We start from the raw sequence: 15,778 nt of genomic DNA, 5'->3' as shown, positions 1-15,778 counted from the left end.
CACTTTTTATAGCAAACGGGACCTTCCGGAACTCTCCAGAGCCCTGAGCAGAACCAATGGAATCTGGAGCAGGACCTGAGCACCTGACTCCTGAGCTCCAATGGCCGATTGTCCCATGAGCATGCTCAGAAGAAGGGACGAAGGACTTAAGCTGGAGTCACACATAGCGACTTACCAGCGATCCCGGCAACGATATCAACGTGTCAGGATCGCTGGTAAGTCGCTATGTGATCGCTGCTGAGCTGTCAAACAGACAGCTTCACCAGCGATCAGCACAGCGATGCCATTGATTCATGTAAAAAAATAGAATTAAAATAAAAAATATTGTTATTCTCACCTTCCGCCGTCCCGCGCAGCATTCCCGCCTCTCTCCACGCTCCCGGTCCCAGTAATCCTTTGCGAGAATGACCACGAGATGTCACGGTCTCGCAGTCAATCGTGCAAAGGATCACTGGGACCGGGAGTGTGGAGAGAGGTGGGAATGCTGCGCAGGACGTCGGAAGGTGAGAATAACAATATTTTTTATTTTTTGTATTATTTTTTTACAGCTGATCGCTGGTCTCCCGCCTGTCACACGCAGCGATGAGTGCTGGCCAGCGGGAGACCAGCGACGAAAAATGGGTCCAGAGGGTTCTTGAAGTGATCAGCGATACCGGCAGGGGGGCCGCTCGCTGATCGTTGTCACACACAGCAAGCAAAGAACAGGAGACTGCAGCATGTGAGGGTCTAGATTACAGCCTAGTAATGGCCGAAATCTGACAACTAACACTAATAATGAATTGGGGGTGGGGGAGGATGCTATACAGGGACTAATAATGAATTGGGGTGGGGGAGGATGCTATACAGGGACTAATAATGAATTGGGGTGGGGGAGGATGCCATACAGGGACTAATAATGAATTGGGGGTGGGGGAGAATGCTATACAGGGACTATTAATGAATTGGGGGTGGGGGAGGATGCTATACAGGGACTAATAATGAATTGGGGGTGGGGGAGGATGCTATACAGGGACTAATCATGAATTGGGGGTGGGGGAGGATGCTATACAGGGACTAATAATGAATTGGGGGTGGGGGAGGATGCTATACAGGGACTATTAATGAATTGGGGGAGGGGGAGGATGCTATACAGGGACTAATAACGAATTGGGGGTGGGGGAGGATGCTATACAGGGATAATGAATTGGGGGTGGGGAGGATGCTATACAGGGACTAATAATGAATTGGGGGTGGAGGAGGATGCTATACAGTGACTAATTACGAATTGGAGGTGGGAGAGGATGCTATACAGGGACTAATAATAAATTGGGGGTGGGGGAGGATGCTATAGAGGGACTAATAATTAATTGGGGGTGGGGAGGATGCTATACAGGGACTAATAATGAATTGGGGGTGGAGGAGGATGCTATAAAGAGACTAATAATGAATTGGGGTGGGGGGGATGCTATACAGGGACTAATAACGAATTGGAGGTGGGAGAGGATGCTATACAGGGACTAATAATGAATTGGGGGTGGTGGAGGATGCTATACAGGGACTAATAATGAATTGGGGGTGGGGGAGGATGCTATACAGGGACTAATAATGAATTGGGGGTGGGGGAGGATACTATACAGGGACTAATAATTAATTGGGGGTGGGGGAGGATGCTACACAGATACTAATAATGAATTGGGGTGGGGGAGAATGCTATACAGGGACTAATAATGAATTGGGGGTGGGGGAGGATGCTATACAGGGACTAATAATGAATTGGGGTGGGGGAGGATGCTATACAGGGACTAATAATGAATTGGGGGTGGGGGAGGATGCTATACAGGGACTAATAATGAATTGGGGGTGGGGAGGATGCTATACAGGGACTAAGAATGAATTGGGGGTGGAGGAGGATGCTATACAGGGACTAATAACGAATTGGGGGTGGGAGAGGATGCTATACAGGGACTAATAATGAATTGGGGATGGGGGAGGATGCTATACAGGGACTAATAATGAATTGGGGGTGGGGCAGGATGCTATAAAGGGACTAATAATGAATTGGGGTGGGGGAGGATGCTCTACAGGGATTAATAATGAATTGGGGGTGGGGGAGGATGCTATACAGGGGCTAATAATGAATTAGGGGTGGGGAGGATGCTATACAGGGACTAATAATGAATTGGGGGTGGAGGAGGATGCTTTACAGGGACTAATAACGAATTGGAGGTGGGAGAGGATGCTATACAGGGGCTAATAATGAATTGGGGTGGGGGAGGATGCTATACAGGGACTGATAATTAATTGGGGGTGGGGGAGGATGCTATACAGGGACTAATAATGAATTGGGGGTGGGGGAGGATGCTATACAGGGACTAATAATGAATTGGGGGTGGGAGAGGATGCTATACAGGGACTAATAATGAATTTGGGGTGGGGAAGGATGCTATATAGGAGCTAATAATGAATTGGGGGTGGGGGAGGATACCATACAGGGACTAATAATGAATTGGGGGTAGGGGGAAGCTATACAGGGACTAATAATGAATTGGGGGTGGGGGAGGATGCTATACAGGGACTAATAATGAATTGGGGGTGGGAGAGGATGCTATACAGGGACTAATAATGAATTGGGCTGGAGGAGGATGCTATACAGAGACTAATAATGAATTGGGGGTGGGGAGGATGTTATGCAGGGACTAATAATGAATTGGGGGAGGGGAGGATGCTATACAGGGACGAATAATATATTGGGGGTGGGGAGGATGCTATACAGGGACTAATAATGAATTGGAGGTGGAGGAGGATGCTATACAGGGACTAATAATTAATTGGGGGTGGGGAGGATGCTATACAGGGACTAATAATGAATTGGAGGTGGAGGAGGATGCTATACAGGGACTAATAATGAATTGGGGGTGGGAGAGAATGCTATACAGGGACTAATATTGAATTGAGGGTGGAGGAGGATGCTATACAGAGACTAATAATGAATTGGGGGTGGGGAGGATGCTATACAGGGACTAATAATGAATTGGGGGGAAGGAGGATGCTATACAGGGACTAATAATGAATTGGGGGTGGGGAGGATGCTATACAGGGACTAATAATGAATTGGGGGTGGGGAGGATGCTATACAGGGACTAATAATGAATTGGGAGTGGGGGAGGATGCTATACAGGTACTAATAATGAATCGGTGTGGGGGAGGATACTATACAGGGACATTCATAACTGGCTTAGTGATCGGACCCAAAGAGTGGTCGTAAATGGCTGCACATCCAGTTGGAAGAATGTCTCAAGTGGGGTACCACAGGGCTCTGTCCTGGGCCCTGTATTGTTCAACATCTTTATCAACGATTTAGATGAAGGAATTGAGGGTAAACTTATTAAATTTGCTGATGACACAAAGCTAGGAGGGATAGCTAATACTAGAGAAGAGAGAGAGGATTCAAAAAGATATAAATAAACTGGAGCAGTGGGCAGCAACTAACAGAATGGTTTTTAACAGGGAAAAATGCAAAGTACTTCATCTGGGCAATAAAAATGAAAAAAGCATATATAGAATGGGAGAAATAGGGCTAAGCAACAGCACATGTGAAAAAGTCGGGTATACTAATAGATCACAGACTGAATATGCGTCAACAGTGTGATGCAGCAGCAAAAAAGGCAAATGCAATTCTAGGATGTATAAACAGAAGCATACAGTCTAGATCACATGAAGTCATTATTTCCCTCTACTCCTCTGTGGTCAGACCTCATCTGGAATATTGTGTCCAGTTTTGGGCACCACATTTTAAAAAAGACATCAACAAACTGGAGCAAGTTCAGAAAAGAGCGACCATAATGGTAACCGGTCTGTAAACCCTGTCTTATGAGGAAAGGTTGCAGGATTTGGGAATGTTTAGTTTGCAAAAGAGAAGACTGAGAGGAGACTTAATAGCTGTCTACAAATATCTAAAGGGCTGTCACATTGTAGAAGGATCAACTTTATTCTCATTTGCACAAGGAAAGACTAGAAGCAATGGGATGAAACTGATTGGGAGGAGACACAGATTAGATATTAGAAAATTTTTTTTGACAGAGTGATCAATGAGTGGAACAGGCTGCCACGAGAGGTGGTGAGTTCTCCTTTCATGGAAGTCTTCCAACAGAGGCTGGACAGATATCTGTCTGGGATGATTTGGTGAATCCTGCTTTGAGCAGGGTTTGGACCAGATGGCCAAGGAGGTCCCTTCCAACTCTACGATTCTATGATTCTGATTCTGCATGAAGGGGATCATGATGGGGCATTTGGCACGTGCTGGCACTTCGTCATAAATCATTGGGTTTTAGGTTGCAGTTTGAGCGCTCGGTCTCAGAAAGGTTTGCCATCACTGCCATAACCACATAATAGCATAAAAGAGAGGCTAAATACCGCCATACATAATAGTGACTGAATACCGCCATACCATCACCACATAAAACCAAATGGTGACTGATTACTGCCATATTATCAGCACACAATATCACCAAGTAATGATTGTAATACCACCATACCACATCCATACAATAACAGAACATTCTAACATGACCACATGGCGTAATCTCCAGGGAAGCCGCTGACTAGATAGTAATCCTGTAACTCTTCCTCCTCATTATTTTGCTTTTGATCTTAGGGAAGTAAAATGTCCCATATAATTCTCAGCCTGACACATGTAACATACGGCTCCAATACAGCTGCATACAAATACTCTCTATAACTGCATTAACCCTTTCTCTTCTACTATTAACCACCTATTCAGTCTCCTGGGAGCCTGTCAAAAATTGCCATGCTGACTGTATTACAAGCCATCATGGCGGCATATTGGGAAAAGTTTTCAACTAGCAATAATCACGCCTCGGATAAACCTCATGGGCTATGATACTGCCACTGCGCAAAGCTGGAGCCCATCTATGAGGAGCCGCGGCCTCCGGATCTGGGGCTCTATCTACATTGTGGAGAGACGACATCATCAGGGGGTTGTGGGAGCAAAGGATTCTGGGAGTGGATATGCTAATACCCCCCTCCCCTGTGTAGGGTCAGTAGCAGGCAGGGCGGCCCGAGACCATTGTCCCGATGTTGTCGCTGTGTGGGCCGCACGGTGTCATTATTCGCGCCGAGCTGTCGTTGCCGTTAGCGCTGACATTTTACTTTCAGTGGGTTTTTTTATTGCGATGCGGAAACCAAAAAATAATTTGCAATTTTATTATTTGTTGTTGTTTCTTTACATTTCACACTATATAGGGTTAAATAATTGTATATTTCGATATTATTATTCGATATTTCAGTTGTATGTTATCCTTTTGTTATTGTGGAGCTGGCAGTGACTGTAGCGGGGCGTGCATATAGATTTCATCGGTGGGGTCTGTACCGTCCGCTCACGGCGAGTTCCCCAGTGACCGATCCGGCAGTGGAGGCGGCCGCGGCCTCGCTCACTAGAGATGTCGCCTCAATCTTTAAGGCCAAGTTCACACTGGGCTTTTTTTGCTGCTTTTTCCAGTCCCAGCGAAGCCCACGAGCGGCCAGACGTCTCCTGCACACATTGCTTTATCGTGTCCTCAGCGGTTTCAGGATTTTTGCACACACAGCGTCACTTCTTTCAGCGTTTCTCATGGTTTCCTACTTTTTTTTTCTTTTTTTTAGCCAAAATCTGATTCTACAGAATAGGACTTTATCTGTTTCCAATACTAAACTTTATCAACATGTGCACGAGAGACAGAAATGTCAAAACCGCATCACAGAAAACTAGGGAAAAGATGATTTTTTTTTTTCTGCAGCTTTGTTCCTCCCAATAGATCAGGTTTGTCTGCAGAAATAAAAAAAAAATTGAAAAAAAATACTTAGTGTAAACTTAGCCTGATTGCAGGCAGTGTAGTTCTATGCTCCTGACGCTTGGTGGCAGCAGTGAGTCCTGTGTGATCTCTAAGTGTTTTCCCTGACGAGCCTCTACTACAGGATGTCTCCTCTCACTGCAGTACAAACATGGCGACCACAGAGAACCAGGAGAAAGCCCAAAGTATGAATGGAGATCAGCCGCAGTGCACTATGGGGCATAATACAAGGAGTACAAACACGACATATAGAAAACATCATGAGAACACAAACATGGCTTCCACCTCCATCTGCTTTTTACCACCTATTCAGTCTCCTGGGAGACTGTCAAAAATTGCCATGCTGACTATATTTCAAGTCATCATGGCGGGGTATTGGGAAAAGTTTTCAATTAGCAATAATCACGCCTCAGATAAACCTCATTGGCTATGATACTGCCACTGCGCAAAGCTAACAACCAAGTCTGAGGAGCCGCGGCCTCACTGCCAGCACACCCCTGACAGCTCATGGAGAGCTGCGTCCACGCTGTACTGATGTGAAGCAGACAGGACCCTGGGAGTGTCCACATGCTAACGACATCGCTTCTTATCGCCTTCCCCTTCCTATCGTCTCACCAACCAATCACAGCGGCCAACTCGCTCTGTTGGCGTAACACAGATCGTATGCAAATGAGGCAATATAGAAAATATAACAACGCTGAGCCTGTTCAGAACACAGGAACTCAGCGATGCACGCGCGGTGAATGGTCACCGGAGTAGTTAAAAAACGGCACTCACTCCGCCAGGACCTACCGTAAACTCTCGTGGAAAACTGCGCTACAGCAGCGCGGCGTGAGACTTGCCGCAAGGTAACACCGCAGTAACGCAAGCGCGATGTTAGACGCTAGCAGGTGCAGTAGTGGAGCAATGGCGCGCTGACTACTGGCTATAACTCATTCCCTCACACAACCGTAATATCCAAGGAAGGGGCTTTCAAATGAGTCATTCACCAGTCCATGCATCCATCCACATACACACAGCAGCAAGTATGACTATACTAGCACATGGCGGTACAGCCAAGCACACTTTTTATAGCAAACGGGACCTTCCAGATCTCTGAGCTGAGCCAATGGAATCTGGAGCAGGACCTGAGCACCTGACTCCTGAGCTCCAATGGCCGATTGTCCCACGAGCATGCTCAGAGGAAGGGACGAAGGACTTAGCCTCCGGAGAGAGTTGCTGTAAAGCAATCTCCTCTGCAATCTCCTTTACATTAGACAAAGAGCAGGAGATTGCAGCATGGGAGGGTCTAGATTCCTCCCTAGTAATGGCCGAAATCTGACTCCTATCATTACCTCCCCTCCTAGGGGACTCTCCCTCCCTGAACCTTCCGAACCACCAGCCTGTGCCCGACATTAAGCCGACATTGGCACAGGTCCCAGACTTGTCCAAGGGCGAGCCTGATGTCCTGGTTGGTGACATAGAAAACCGGGACACACGGAAGGTATCAGCGGGGGCAAGATCGCCAGGTCTCAAAAGGGACACCCGGGAGATGATGGGAGCGGGAGTTTCAGGGGAACGGCGCCGTGTGTCAGCGACCGTCGCCACTCTCCATCTGGGAAGACTATCCCGAGCACATAAGTTGCATGCCCGAATAAACTTTTTAACGTCCCGAGCCCTGTGCGGCCACCAATACGATCCGGCCAGCGACTTCGTGGTCTGCATATAGCCACGATGGCCGTCAGCATTGGACGCGTGTGCCCACGCGAGAATCTTAGGCCGCAAGCGAGGAGGAACAAAAGTCTCACCGACCAACTCACAATTTGACCATTGCGGGGCGCTATCTTCCTGAGAAGTAGCGTGTAGACGGTGACAACCGCACAAGGACTCTTGAGCTGGACGTCTCTCAAAATTGGCGTGAGACACCTCCATGAGCTCTGGGGGTAGAACCTCTGGCTCGGGCAGCTCCAGAGGCTCAAAAAAGTTGGGAGCCGCAGTACCTCTCCGTTTGGAGTGAGCACGCTCCATACCGCACTCTGAAAAACGGAGGTCAATACGGGAGGAGATGGATATTAACTCCTCCAGAGTGGTAGGGATCTCTCTAGAAGAGAGAGCATCCTTGACGTGCTCCGCTAAACCTCTCCAAGAAACCAGAATCAGTGCCTTGTCGGACCACTCCAGCTCGGACACCAGTGTCCGAAAACGGACGGCATACTGGCTAACCGAGAGGGATCAAGGCAAGCAACTGTAGAGAGGTGTCGTGTGTGACCCGTGGACCGAGAAAAACTTGCTTGATGGCTGTTAGCAAGTGGGCAGCGGTCCGAATATCAGGATCACCACGCTCCCATAAAGGCGAAGCCCATTCCAGCACCTTGCCCGACAGTAGGGAAATAATAAAGGCCACCTTGGCCCGCTCTGTAGGGAATTGCGCAGCCAGCAGCTCCAGGTGGATTGAGCACTGGCTGATGAAACCCCTGCAGGAGGCGCCATCACCAGAATATTTATTATCAGGCAACGGGAGGCGGGTAACTGTCGGCGCAAGGGTGGACATGGACATACACCCTACCGCATCTGTGAGTGCCTGTACAGCAGCATCAGTGGCCTGCGAAGCTGCGAGAGCCCTCTCAAGAGTAGCCAAGCGACCCTCGAGCTGCCGCACACACTGTAGGAGTTGCTGCTGTTCTGCCATCACTAGTCAGACCCTGGCGTGTTGTGAGTTCATTTTCCCCTTCACTACTGAGGCCCGAGGAACTCCCTCTTCTGGTGAAGAAAGGTAGTGAGCCTGATTGTCAGACACCTGGGGCTGATGATGATGACTGGCTGAGTGGAGTTAATGACTGGATATAAGGCTGCCGACGCCTTCTGGCCTGCGGGTGATTTCTCTGTGGACTTCTAGGAAACCAGTCTGATTCCTGCTCATCTAAAGCTAAGATTTCTGCTTTGCCTTTTTGCATTAGTGTTTTGTTTTCCTTGCTTTTCTGGATTCTGCCATTCCCTGCTGGGGTTAGTTGAATCTCCTTTTGCCTGTTGCTCTGTCTTCAGAATATTCCTGAGTACTGACATAGCTTTTTTGAAGCCTAGCGTCTTCAGGGCCTTTTTTACTGTCAGTTTGTTGGCTCTTATTTTCATAGGGTTTTTCACAGATTGCAGACAGCAGCCTTCCTGTCCTTTCCTATCTAAGCTAGTGTGGGCCCCATCTTTGCTCAGTCTATCTTTCTGTCTGTGTTTTGTTCTTTCTTCTTGCTTCACCGTCATTATATGTGGGGGGCTGCCTTTTACTTTGGGGTCTGCTCTGGGGCTGTTTAGATTTCCCTTTCTGTCTTTAGGCTATGTAGTCCTCCGGCTGTGATCGAGGGGCCTAGGGCATCGTAGGAGCCCCCCACGGCTACTGCTAGTTGTGTTGATAGGTTCAGGGGTCTGCAATCCGATAGCTGCCAACTTATCTGGTTTTCTGGACTTAGCTAGCATTTCTATTTTTGCCTCCTACGGTGACTCAATCATAACACTGGCGCTAGTATAATGCTAGGAGTGGCGGAAGACACTAAATAAAAAATATGAATAAAGTGCTTTCGCCACTCAGGGTCCACCGTGCGGAGGATGGAGAAACCGCAGCTAAGTGACGCAGAGCAATCTGGCGGTAATGTGCACGGGGTTTGGATAGCACCCAGGTGCACAAAGGAATCTCTGTTAAACACACAGAGCCAATAAAGAAAATATAACAACGCTGAGCATGTTCAGAACACAGGAACTCAGCGGTGCACGAACGGTGAATGGTCACCGGAGTAGTTAAAAAACAGCACTCACTCTGCCAGGACCTACCGTAAACTCTCGTGGAAAACTGCGCTGCAACTGCAGACGCAAACAATAGCTGCAACAGCAGCGCGGCGTAAGACTTGCCGCAAGGTAACACCGCAGTAACGCAAGCGTGAAGTTAGCAGGTGCAATAGTGGAGCAATGGTGCGCTGGCGCTGACTACTGGCTATAACTCATTCCCTCACACAACCGTAATATCCAAGGAAGGGGCTTCAAATGAGTCATTCACCAGTCCATGCATCCATCCACATACACACAGCAGCAAGTACGACTATACTAGCACATGGCGGAACAGCCATGCACACTTTTTATAGCAAACGGGACCTTCCGGAACTCTCCAGAGCCCTGAGCAGAACCAATGGAATCTGGAGCAGGACCTGAGCACCTGACTCCTGAGCTCCAATGGCCGATTGTCCCATGAGCATGCTCAGAAGAAGGGACGAAGGACTTAAGCTGGAGTCACACATAGCGACTTACCAGCGATCCCGGCAACGATATCAACATGTCAGGATCGCTGGTAAGTCACTACGTGATCGCTGGTGAGCTGTCAAACAGATACCTTCACCAGCGATCAGCACAGCGATGCCATTGATTCATGTAAAAAAATAGAATTAAAATATTGTTATTCTCACCTTCCGCCGTCCCGCGCAGCATTCCCGCCTCTCTCCACGCTCCCGGTCCCAGTAATCCTTTGCGAGAATGACCACGAGATGTCACGGTCTCGCAGTCATTCGTGCAAAGGATCACTGAGACCGGGAGTGTGGAGAGAGGTGGGAATGCTGCGCGGGACGGCGGAAGGTGAGAATAACAATATTTTTTATTTTTTGTATTATTTTTTTACAGCTGATCGCTGGTCTCCCACCTGTCACACGCAGCGATGCGTGCTGGCCAGCTGGAGACCAGCGACGAAAAATGGGTCCAGAGGGTTCTTGAAGTGATCAGCGATGCCGGCAGGGGGGCCGCTCGCTGATCGTTGTCACACACAGCAAGCAAAGAACAGGAGACTGCAGCTTGTGAGGGTCTAGATTACAGCCTAGTAATGGCCGAAATCTGACAACTAACACTAATAATGAATTGGGGGTGGGGGAGGATGCTATACAGGGACTAATAATGAAATGGGGGTGGGGGAGGATGCTATACAGGGAATAATAATGAATTGGGGGTGGGGAGGATGCTATACAGGGACTAATAATGAATTGGGGTGGGGGAGGATGCTATACAGGGACTAATAATGAATTGGGGGTGGGGGACGATGCTATAGAGGGACTAATAATGAATTGGGGGTGGGGGAGGATGCTATACAGGGACTAATCATGAATTGGGGGTGGGGAGGATACTATACAGGGACTAATAACGAATTGGGGGTGGGGGAGGATGCTATACAGGGACTAATAATGAATTGGGGGTGGGGGAGGATGCTATACATGGTCTAATAACGAATTGGGGGTGGGGGAGGATGCTATACTGGGACTAATAACGAACTGGAGTTGGGAGAGAATGCTATACAGGGACAAATAATGAATTGGGGGTGGGGTGATGCCATACAGGGACTAATAATGAATTGGGGGTGGGGGAGGATGCTATACAGGGACTAATAATGAATTGGGGGTGGAGAGGATGCTATACAGGGACTAATAATGAATTGGGGGTGGGGGAGAATGCTATACAGGGACTAATAACGAATTGGGGGTGGGGGAGGATGCTATACAGGGACTAATAACGAATTAGAGGTGGGGGAGGATGCTATACAGGGACTAATAACGAATTGGGGGTGGGGGAGGATGCTATACAGGGACTAATAACGAATTAGAGGTGGGAGAGAATGCTATACAGGGACTAATAATGAATTGGGGGTGGGGGAGGATGCTATACAGGGACTAATAATGAATTGGGGGTGGGGGAGGATGCTATACAGGAACTAATAATGAATTGGGGGTGGGGGAGGATGCCATACAGGGACTAATATTGAATTGGGGGTGGGGGAGGATGCCATACAGGGACTAATATTGAATTGGGGATGGGGGAGGATGCTATACAGGGACTAATATTGAATTGGGGGTGGGGGAGGATACTATACATGGACTAATAATGAATTGGGGGTGGGGGAGGATACTATACAGGGACTAATAATGAATTGGGGGTGGGGGAGGATACTATACATGCACTTATAATGAATTGGGGGGTGGGGAGGATGCTACTCAGGGACTAATAATGAATTGGGGGGGAGGATGCTATACAGGGACTAATAATGAATTAGGGGTGAGGGAGGATGCTATACAGGGACTAATAATGAATTGGGGGTGGGGGAGGATGATATACAGGGACTAATAATGAATTGGGGGTGGAGGAGTATGCTATACAGGGACTAATAATGAATTGGGGGTGGAGGAGGATACTATACAGGGACTAATAATTAATTGGAGGTGGGGGAGGATGCTATACAGGGACTAATAATGAATTGGGGGTGGGGGAGGATGCTATACAGGGACTAATAATGAATTGGGGGTGGGGGAGGATGCCATACAGTGACTAATAATGAATTTGGGGTGGGGGAGGATACTATACATGGACTAATAATGAATTTGGGTGGGGAGGATGCCATACAGGGACTAATAATGAATTGGGGGTGGGGGAGGATGCTATACAGGAACTAATAAAGAATTCGGGTGGGGGAGGATGCCATACAGGGACTAATAATGAATTGGGGGTGGGGGAGGATACTATACATGGACTAATAATGAATTGGGGGTGGGGAGGATGCTATACAGGGACTAATAATGAATTGGGGTGGGGGAGGATGCTATACAGGAACTAATAATGAATGGGGGGTGGGGGAGGATGCCATACAGGGACTAATAATGAATTGGGGGTGGGGGAGGATACTATACATGGACTAGTAATGAATTGGGGGTGGGGAGGATGCTATACAGGGACTAACAATGAATTGGGGTGGGGGAGGATGCTATACAGGGACTAATAATGAATTGCGGGTGGGGGAGGATGCTATACAGGGACTAATAATGAATTGGGGGTGGGGGAGGATGCTATACAGGGACTAATAATGAATTGGGGGTGGGGGAGGATGCTATACAGGGACTAATAATGAATTGGGGTGGAGGAGGATGCTATACAGGGACTAATAATGAATTGGGGGTGGGGGAGGATACTATACATGGACTAATAACGAATTGGGGGTGGGGAGGATGCTCTACAGGGACTAATAATGAATTGGGGTGGGGGAGGATGCTATACAGGGACTAATAATGAATTGGGGTGGGGGAGGATGCTATACAGGGACTAATAATGAATTGGGAGAGAGGGAGGATGCTATACAGGGACTAATAATGAATTGGCGGTGGAAAAGGATGCTATACAGGGACTAATAATGAATTGGGGGTGGGGGAGGATGCTATACAGGGACTAATAATGAATTGGGAGAGAGGGAGGATGCTATACAGGGACTAATAATGAATTGGGGTGGGGGAGGATGCTATACAGGGACTAATAATGAATTGGTGGTGGAGGAGGATGCTATACAGGGACTCATAATGAATTGGGGGTGGAGGAGGATGCTATACAGGGAATAATAATGAATTGGGGGTGGGGGAGGATGCTATACAGGGACTAATAATGAATTGGGGGTGAGGGAGGATGCTATACAGGGACTAATAATGAATTGGGGTGGGGAGGATGCTATACAGGGACTAATAATGAATTGGGGGTGGAGGAGGATGCTATACAGGGACTAATAATGAATTGGTGGTGGAAGAGGATGCTATACAGGGACTAATAATGAATTGGCGGTGGGGGAGGATGCTATACAGGGACTAATAATGAATTGGGGGTGGGGGAGGATACTATACAGGGACTAATAATGAATTGGGGGTGGGGGAGGTTGCCATACAGGGACTAATAATGAATTGGGGGTGGGGGAGGATGCTATACAGGGACTAATAATGAATTGGGGTGGGGGAGAATTCTATACAGGAACTAATAATGAATTGGGGGTGGGGGAGGATGCCATACAGGGACTAATAATGAATTGGGGGTGGGGGAGGATACTATACATGGACTAATAATGAATTGAGGGGTGGGGAGGATGCTAAACAGGGACTAATAATGAATTGGGGGTGGGCGAGGATACTATACATGGACTAATAATGAATTGGGGGGTGGGGAGGATGCTATACAGGGACTAATAATGAATTGGGGTGGGGGAGGATGCTATACAGGGACTAATAATGAATTGGGGTGGGGAGGATGCAATACAGGGACTAATATTGAATTGGGGGTGGGAGAGGATGCTATACAGGGACTAATAATGAATTGGGGGTAGGGAAGGATGCCATACAGGGACTAATATTGAATTGGGGGTGGGGGAGGATGCCATACAGGGACTAATAATGAATTGGGGTGAGGGAGGATGCTATACAGGGACTAATAATGAATTGGGGGTGGGCGAGGATACTATACATGAACTAATAATAAATTGGGGGGTGGGGAGGATGCTATACAGGGACTAATAATGAATTGGGGTGGGGGAGGATGCTATACAGGAACTAATAATGAATTGGGGGTGGGGGAGGATGCCATACAGGGACTAATATTGAATTGGGTGTGGGGGAGGATGCCATACAGGGACTAATATTGAATTGGGGGTGGGGGAGGATGCTATACAGGGACTAATATTGAATTGGGGGTGGGGGAGGATGCCATACAGGGACTAATAATGAATTGGGGGTGGGGGAGGATGCCATACAGGGACTAATATTGAATTGGGGTTGGGGGAGGATGCCATACAGGGACTAAAAATGAATTGGGGGTGGGGAGGATGCTATACAGGGACTAATAATGAATTGGGGGTGAGGGAGGATGCTATACAGGGACTAATAATGAATTGGGGGTGGGGGAGGATGCTATACAGGGACTAATATTGAATTGGGGGTGGGGGAGGATGCCATAAAGGGACTAATAATGAATTGGGGGTGGGGGAGGATGCCATATAGGGACTAATATTGAATTTGGGGTGGGGGAGGATGCCATACAGGGACTAATAATGAATTGGGGGTGAGGGATGATGCTATACAGGGACTAATAATGATTTGGGGATGGGAGAGGATGCTATACAGGGACTAATAATGAATTGGGGTGGGGGAGGATGCTATACAGGAGCTAATAATGAATTGGGGGTGGGGGAGGATGCCATACAGGGACTAATATTGAATTGGGAGTGGGGGAGGATACTATTCATGGACTAATAATGAATTAGGGGGTGGGCAGGATGCTATACAGGGACTAATAATGAATTGGTGGTGGGGGAGGATACTATACATGGACTAATAATGAATTGGGGGGTTGGGAGGATGTTATACAGGGACTAATAATGATTTGGGGTGGGGGAGGATGCTATACAGGAACTAATAATGAATTGGGGGTGGGGGAGGATGCTATACAGGGACTAATAATGAATTGTGGGTGAGGGAGGATGCTATACAGGGACTGGTAATGAATTGGGGGTGGGGGAGGATGCTATACAGGGACTAATAATGAATTGGGTGTGGGGAGGATGCTATACAGTGAGTAATAATGAATTGGGGGTGGGGCGGATGCTATACAGGGACTAATAATGAATTGGGTGTCGGAGGATGCTATACAGGGAGTAATAATGAATTGGGGGTGGGGAAGGATGCTATAGAGGGACTAATAATGAATTGCGGGTGGGGAGGATACTATACATGGACTAATAATGAATTGGGGGTGGGGGAGGATGCTATACAGGAACTAATAATGAATTGGGGGTGGAGGAGGATGCTATACAGGGACTAATAATGAATTGGGGGTGGGGGAGGATGCTATACAGGGACTAATAATGAATTGGGGGTGGAGGAGGATGCTATACAGGGACTAATAATGAATTGCAGTTGGGGAGGATGCTATACAGGAACTAATAATGAATTGGGGGTGGGGGAGGATGCCATACAGGGATTAACAATGAATTGGGGGTGGGGGAGGATGCCATAAAGGGACTAATAATGAATTGGTGTGGGGGAGAATGCTATACAGTGACATTCATAACTGGCTTAGTGATTGAACCCAAACAGTGGTCGTAAATGGCTGCACATCCAGTTGGAACAATGTCTCAAGTGGGGTACCACAGG

The 15,778-nt window shown here is 47.8% G+C and overlaps 2 non-coding genes across 2 annotated transcripts; both read right to left on the bottom strand.

Annotated features, from left to right (window-relative positions):
• Positions 1-4,759: 4,759 nt before the first annotated feature.
• Positions 4,760-4,899, bottom strand: LOC141099356 (U4 spliceosomal RNA). The gene has a single exon (XR_012234488.1). It is a non-coding gene; the product is annotated as a U4 spliceosomal RNA (small nuclear RNA).
• Positions 4,900-6,141: 1,242 nt separating this feature from the next.
• LOC141099343 (U4 spliceosomal RNA) lies at positions 6,142-6,281 on the bottom strand. Its single transcript, XR_012234476.1, has one exon. It is a non-coding gene; the product is annotated as a U4 spliceosomal RNA (small nuclear RNA).
• Between the last annotated feature and the right edge of the window lie 9,497 nt (positions 6,282-15,778).

This window comes from Dendrobates tinctorius, unplaced genomic scaffold, assembly GCF_039654945.1.
Source record: "Dendrobates tinctorius isolate UK_male_01 unplaced genomic scaffold, ASM3965494v1 ptg000099l, whole genome shotgun sequence".
Classification (NCBI taxonomy): Eukaryota; Metazoa; Chordata; class Amphibia; order Anura; family Dendrobatidae; genus Dendrobates; species Dendrobates tinctorius.
Note: the sequence above shows the minus strand (reverse complement) of the source record. Positions and strands in the feature narration are given on the sequence as shown.